We start from the raw sequence: 8,170 nt of genomic DNA on the forward strand, positions 1-8,170 counted from the left end.
ACATTTCAAAGGGCGACTACTACGTGGACACGTGCATGACTTATCGATGAGCCATTCCGCCTTTCATCGACGGTTTACCAAAGTCTTTTTGAAAAGTGGTTAAAAGAAAAAAAAAGAAGAAGAAGAAGAAGAAGAAGAAGAAAGAGAATAAAAAGAAAAAGAAAGAGAAAGAGAGGAAAAAAAAGGATTAGTATTCGACGTGTGGATCGAAGGAGAGAAGAGAATCCTATCGAGAATCGAATGCTATCGAATAGCATAGCATAAAGTGTATTGGTCTCTCTTTGACATCGCGATGGTGAAGCACGCGCTGATTTTTCTTGCTTGCGTTCACCGAAAGCTCATCGGTAAATAATTGGACGTCGGACGAAATCGACGGAGCGTTTCGGTCCTTCTTCTCAACGATCCTTTTCTCTTTCTCTCTCTTTCTCTCTAGGCTCCATAAATCAATTAATTTTAGCCAGTTCGATATGCCGGATCGGGCAGCGAGAGCAGCACCCCTCTACCGCTAATTTAAATTCTTTCGGAAGCCTTTGGAATCGGCGCACACCGAGCGCATATATGAGAGAGAAAGAAAAAGAGAAAGATAGAGATAGATATAGAGAGAGAGAAGAGAAGAGAAGAGAAGAGAAGAGAAGAGAAAGGGGAGAAGGATGGGTGATAGGAGGGAGGCCAAAAGCTAAGCGGTCGCGGCGATGTCGAACCAACGTCCCGTCGTAATATCCGCGAGAACGAGAGAAAGAAAGAGAAATAGAAAGAGTAAGAAAGAAGGAAAAAGAGAGAAAGAAAGAGAGAGAGAGAGAGAGAGAGAGAGGATGGATCGCTGATTGGCGAGCGTGCGGAGTGGGAGGACGGGCGGTCGAGTGGTACTGGTGGGAGGCTAGCCTTCGGAGGGTGCCCTCCGCGAGACGAACAGAAAGAGAAAGAGGAAAGATCGACAGAGAAAGAAAGAGAGGGAGGAAAGAAGAGAGAAAAGCAGACGCCACCTTAAGTATTTCTGATCGAATTCCAAATGGCTGGTTCGTCGTCCGGTCGGTCGGTCGGTAAGAATTCGAATCATGACGAGCAAATGGACGCGAGTGTACGAGAGAGAAAGAGAGAGACAGAAAGAGAGAGAGAGAGAGATAGAGAGAGAGAGATAGAGAGAGAGAGAAAGAGAGAGTGGGAGCAGAAGGAAGAGAAGGAGGAGAAGGAGGAGGAGGAGGAGGAGGAGGAGGAGGAGGAGGTGGTTCGACCGCCGATCGGCCGAGGAGAGGCAAAATAAGCATCGGTGAAAACCGCGACGCAAAAAGCAACTGTGGCGCGTTGGCGCTAGCCAACCATCCGGGGCTAATCAGTTCGCGGGTCGATCGATGAACCCTCGATACTCTCGCGAACGAACGACCAAAGACGTTTTTCTCCTCTTACTCGGCTTTTAAACGACGAGCTTCGAATTTTCCCTTCTATATATAAGACGGCTCTTCCTTCTCTCTCTCTCTCTCTCTCTCTCTCTTGCTTTCTTCTTTTCTATCTCTCTGTCTATCTATCTCTATCTTTTTATCTCATACTTTCTCTCTCTATTTCTCTTTCTCTGTCTCTGTCTCTCTCTCTCTCTCTTTTCTCTTTTCTCTTCGTTTTTACCTCTTTGACTTTGTTACCTTAAACTCGTAAAAATTTCTCCGTAACGCGACACATTTATCTTATCCACTATGAGATAACAACGAGTAGCTTGAATTTCAACATACTATATACTACACACAGATATATATATATATATATATATATATATATATATATATATATATAGGCTTGATTCTTAGATTCCTTGTCCGCTGCAAGTAACACGATCGAAGTTGTCACATTTAAATGTAATATGAACGAATGTGCGTTAAAAACAAGAAAGAGACAGAGAGAGACAGAGAGATAGAGAGAAAGGGATCGATAATGACGTTAACAACGAGAACGTTACTCTTACGTATGGCATCGACACCCTTCTCGGGGGAGTTACCAAACCACCCTTCTCTTCCTTTGTTCGTTGCATCCACTGTCTCTCGACTTTGAATTTTGCATACGTCAGTGTGTGCCTGGAAAAAAATAAATCATCTATACTAGGGCTATGGGACACACGCGTTACCCCCGTTAAATTATATCCTCTGGAACAGCGCCTTCACATTTTTTATACTTCAATATAAATTTATACTTTTTCTAATTGTTATTCCTTGATTAATGCATAACTAAAACTTTTATTATATTTCAATGTTTACATAATTTTATTTAATCATAGATACATACATGATAAAATTTCGACGAGCGATCCAAAATAATTCATTTTTATTCACACCCGAATGATCTCGATCGTCTATTCAATCGAGTCAACTTTTGATCGATCAAAACTTTCTTTTTTCACGATAAACGATTCAATCCTACGTAACATCGACGAAAACCATTCGTCGATATTTTAACTTCATTTCTCTCTGTTTTATTAAACCAAATTAAATCCATCCACTATAAAAGAAAAGAAGAAAAGAAGAAAAAAAAACAGGACCAAAAACAAAACAAAAAACAAAACAAAAGTTACACCAAAGAAAAATCGTAATCAATAATTAAACGATAAGTTGTAAGGATTTTCTCGAGAGGTCATTGAACTAGGATAATAAAAAAACACTCTACTCTTGGTCTCTCTAAACAACGCGTTATTCTTCGTAGGACTTCTCTCTCTCTCTCTCTCTCTCTCTCTCTCTGTCTCTCTCTTTCTTTATATGTCGAATGCCGGCGGCTTTTCTGTGACGCAATCGATTCTATTCCCGTTTAAAGCGCGCCGATTCCACGGTGCTCCTTCGAAGGAGGAGCCTTCGGAGCGAAGCGTGCCGCCATTTTGTGTCTCATCCGACCCGTAACGACCGGCACAAAGCGCATCGCGTGCAAGCTAATGAGAGTAATCACTTAATAAAGGCGGCCTTAGCATCGCGTGACGTTCTCTCTCTCTCTCTCTCTCTCTCTCTCTTTCTCTTTCTATCTCTCTCTTTCTATCTCTCTCTTTCTTTCTGTCTCTCTGTCTCTCTGTCTCTCTCTTTCTCTCTGTTTATCTTTCTCTTTCTATCTCTTTTCACAAGCAAGAATCAATATTTGATTTTGAGGTTTCTTCCTCTCCGGCTCATTGCTCTCTTTATTTTCCCTTCCCCTCTTTTATCCTGCTCCTTCTTCTTCTTTTTCTTCTTTTTATTCTTCTTCTTTTTCTTCTTTTTATTCTTCTTCTTGTTTTTATTTTTGTTTTTGTTTTTAATCTTGTTCTTGTTCTTGTTTTTGTTTTTCTTTACTTGTGGCTTGAGAGGAACGATTCCGATCGATCTGCGAGTCTCTCGATCACGTTTTACTATAAAAGTATAAAAAAACGTGTTTATCTTATAAAGAAATAGGCTCGTTCGAGAGGCGAACGATAAGTTGAACTATTTGTGAAGTATTATACGAAAAAAGAGATTTTCCAAACGGTGTATATATATATATATATTTGTAGAAAAAGTAGATTTATCTTATAAGGAAATAGATTTGTACAAAAACGAGACTGTAATTGTTGACTCGTGTGAGGAAAGAAAAATTATGAGATTCTATATATCGATCGCGTTGATCTATCGATCACGTTTCGCTACAGTATTATTAACGAAAAAAAAAAAGAAACAGGCAGATTTATCCAATAGAAAAATAAATCTTTTCGGAAGATGTTACATTAGTTGTATTTCTCTGAACAGCTGATTCAATCGTCATCGATTACTTTAATATGTAATCAAGTTTTTATAAACCGTTCGTCGTTCTTTTATCATTTAACATTCTATTTGTCATTTTTCTCCATTTTCTTTTTTATTGAATCGCAAGTTAATATTTAAACGAATTATTTGTTAATTACTTGTACTTTTTCATTGAAATTATTAGCACTTGAATTCTCTTTTTTGGTTTAGAAGAAGGGATGGTTTATCGAATAAGAAATGAATCTTCGTTAAACAGCTGATTAATATTGAAACAGTTTCTTATCAAACTACTCGTTTAATAATCCTTATCGTCCAATACTCTCTCCGCCAGTTTTTACTAATCTTTATCGAATCGAAAAAAAAAAATCTCGATTCGATAAAGCCAATTTAATTCGTCGATAAAAATTTTTTCCTTTGCTTTTAATAACGAAACAATTTTCAATAAGTCATTCTCATTTATTTCATCGATCTTAACACTTTCTTCGTCATTTTTCGTCACTTTTTATTCAATCAAAAGTGGATCATCGTTAAACAGATGGTTAATTGTCAGGATAGTATAAGAACGAAGACGACCCGTTTCGTGTCATAGAATTTCGCAACTGTTTTCCAAGAAATTCTGCTCTGGCGATGGCGTGTAAATGCTTTTTTTTTTTCCACGTCGATCGCCATATCTGGTCGCGAAGGAATCGTACGGGCCGAGTTTTTGTTATTATTTCCTTGCTGGCGAGATCTGGTAACGATCGGTTCCCACATGGTGGAATTAGCATCGTGCCGTCATCAGTCACTCGTTTTGACACGCCGAAAATAAATAGTCCGCGGGCTGCCGCCACCGCATTGAAGAAGGATGGAAGATAAAAGGAGACAGCATACATATGAAAGAGAGAAAGAGAAAGAGAAAGAGAGAAAGAGAGAGAGAAAGGGGTAAAGGACACACATATACATACACGTATATCACACGCACATACACGTTGTACTCTTCGACTATTTTTCTTCTTCTTTCCTCCTCTTCTAGTTCGTTTTACGAAACGATTAACAACTTTCATCCGTGAAAACGCAATTTCAAACGTGATTCGCAATGATTTTCCACAGATGATCGACTCTCTTCGTCATCCATCAAATCTGCGATGACGCTCGATGAAATTCGGAAAGGAAGAAGCAAAGAAAAAAATATATATATATGTGTGTGCGTGTGTATGTATGTAGTGAATGAAGTCCCGTAGATTTCGAGTAGTCAGGCATAATCGAGCGCGAATTTTTTGAAAAAATCCATTTGTCATCCGTCTTGCTTCGTTGAGAGGGGAATAAAAGAGTACACTCGTCTTGGAAGGAGTCACACTTTTCTACCTTTTTTTTTCTTTTTTTTTTATATCTAATCTATCGTTAGAATTATTTTTTTCTCTTTTCTTCTCGTAGTACATCGATCTGACTCGTCAGACAGATAGACGGATAGATCGAGGAAAAGAGAGAGAGAGAGAGAATAACGTTCGTATAATATATATTTTTTTTTCTTTGGAAAAGCTTGAAAATTAACTTGAAATCGCGTGGGAATTCAATGATACTATTTCTATTATCGATCGGTCGATTAAAATTCACGTGAAACGTATCGAAATAGATGATATCCTCGTGACGAATTTGGGATAACTAAGAGCCAGTCGATTCCAGTAATTTCGAACAGGATTAAACGGAATTTCGCTTCGTTGTGCGTGTATGTGAGAAAAGGGGTAAACATGTATAGGGAACAAAGAAGGAAAAGAAAAAAAAAGAGAGAAAAAGACAGATAGAGAGAGAGAGAGAAAAGGATGGAAAGGGGTAGAAAGTTGTATATAGAAGGGAGCCACCAGGTGAAAATCAAATTTTTCAGACAGCCGGTCCGTACAAAATTCTAATTTGACGTTGGAAACTGACGTCGAAGGGGTAAAAAGAAGAGAAAGAAAGAGAGAAAGAGAGAGAGAGAGAGAAAGCGAGAGAAAAGTGGTGGGGTATTCGAAGGTTATTTTACCCCTTGGGAAAAGACTTTTTACGTATATAATACGACTACCCGGCGTGCGAGTTATGCGAAAGGGTGAGACTCGCGAAATAGGGATAAAGAGAAAAAGAGAAAAAGAGAGAGAGAGAGAGAGAGAGGTAGAGTCGTAGAAAATGATAAACAGGGTGAATCTTATTCAAATAGAAAGACAAGATCCAGGATTTAACGGAGGAACCCCGGTTAGTGTTATACCTAACTATATCTAACGCAACTTTAGGTATATATACCTGAGTCCTGGGAAAAGGGCTTTTTCGAGACTTAAAATTTGTCGTCTCTTTCTTTCTTCGTTCTCTTCGTTCTCCATCCGAGTTCCTTTCTTTTTTCCTTCTTTTTCTCTTTTTTTTTCGTCTTTCATCTTTTTTTAAGTATCAAGGGGAAAAATAAAAGCGACGGCGGGAGATTTAAATAGAAGAAAAGAGAGAGAGAGAGAGAGAGAGAGAGAGAGAGATAGCTACGTAAGTAAGTATAAGGTGCAGCTGGTATAAAAAAAAGGAGCGTTCTACGTTCGTCTGGAGACAATGAGAATGAAAGAAAAGTGCCTTATCATTATACTTCGCTTTTATCATCGTAGAGATCGTAGTATAATATACATTAGTACCGTTGTCTTAGACGATTAAGAATAATGATAGATCGAAAATTCATTTCGTAACGTTCGTTATAATATTTGCTTTCTTTTTTATTATTCTTTGTCTTTTTCATTTTTTTATTTCCAACTTTTACAGATCGTTTCGTAATAAAGAAATAAGAAAGATCTTGAAATGTATGTTGGGAAGGGGAAGGAAGGACGATGAGGTGTATCGAGATATTACACTGTTTCGATCTCTTTTCTACATTCGTTTTAGACTATCGAATAGCTTAGGAGAAAGATAGAGAGAAAGAAAGAGATAGATAGATACCGAGGATATCTGGATTTAATGTCAAACTCGATCGTCCGTACGGATAACGTAACCTTTGAGGATCTATCTCTTCGATTTAAGAGAACATCGTTCAGGAAAGTGGTAAGAAAGTAAAAAAGAAATAAATAAAAAAGTAGAAGGGTAAAGAAAGAAATAATAATGAAAGGAGTAAGAAAAGAAAAAAAAGGACGAAGAAGAAGAGGACTTTTTCTCCGATCTTGTGGAAAAGGAGTGAAAGGCGAGGTGAAATCGCGTAAAATCGAAAATCCCTTGAGAAAACACAGCTGCCAGCGCGTGTAGGAGCTTCTCGTTTTGATCGCGAGATTTTTCTCGAAGAAATCTCGAAGGGCTGCCGTTATGATCTTAGTCTATGATAAAGAACAAGAGTGAAAGAGAGAGAGAGAGAGAGAGAGAGAAAGAGAAAGAAGTAGAAAAGGGAAAAAATAAAAAAAAAGGAAAGTAAAAGCTGGTAAGCCGTGAGATGTCATCTCGTTTTTCGATTTTACCGTTCATAAGTGTGTAACCTTTTTTTCTTTCATTTCTTCCACCTTTTCGTCGATATTCTTACGTAGAAACTCAAAGGGTTTTTCCTCAGAAGGGGTTACTTTATACGATTTCCTCCCCCTTCTCCCTCCTATTTCTCCCTTCTTTTTTTTTACCTACCTGCCCCACTGTTTTCGCTTCTCGGGTTACTAAAGACGCGGAAATCCAGAAATCGCGAAGGGTTGTAGACCTTTTTTCTTTCCTTTCCCTTTATATTATTATTATTTTTTTTTCTTTTTTATTTCTTCCTTCCCTTCGAGACCACACGATCGAAGTAAATCTCTCTCTCTCTCTCTCTTCCTTTTTCTTTTTTTTCACTCTCGGAGACTCTCTGTCGAGGTCCTTAACCCCTTTTTTTTCTGTCAGCTGCACGTAACAGCTGTACACCCTACTGCAATCTCGAAGAACTTCCTATCAAGGAGCCACTATATTACTACGAGTATATACGTAAATAGGATATTTTTCTTTTTTCCCTTTCATATCCTCCTTGTCCTTGTCGTCGGTCTCGTCATCGGCATCTCATCGCGATATTATCCGCGAGCAAAACGCGTCTTACTTATTTACTTATCCCTTGATCTCTTCGATATTTCGATTAGCGATTATACGAAGGACACGAACTTTTTAGCTTCTCTAATCGTTGTGAAATATCATTTATTTTTTTCTTTTTCTTTCTTTCTTTCTTTTCTTTTTTTTTTTAATCCTCTTTACATCGATATCGTTTATGTTCGTAAAATATCCATGTAACACGTGTTCTACGTCTTATATATAAAAGTGATATGGATTTTGATTCGTAAAGAAGAAATGATCTTTTTTTATTTTCTTTGAGACTCTCTCTTTCTCTCTCTCTCTCTCTCTCTCTATCTATCTATCTATCTCTTTGGTTGGTCGAAAAAAATCTCAGTTTGAAACTCGGGCGCGTGATCCCTCGCTCAAAACGTGACTCGCGTGAAATTTTCGAGATCTTACGAGACGCGACGAAAAAATAA

This window comes from Vespula vulgaris, chromosome 1 (genome assembly GCF_905475345.1).
Source record: "Vespula vulgaris chromosome 1, iyVesVulg1.1, whole genome shotgun sequence".
Taxonomy (NCBI): domain Eukaryota; kingdom Metazoa; phylum Arthropoda; class Insecta; order Hymenoptera; family Vespidae; genus Vespula; species Vespula vulgaris.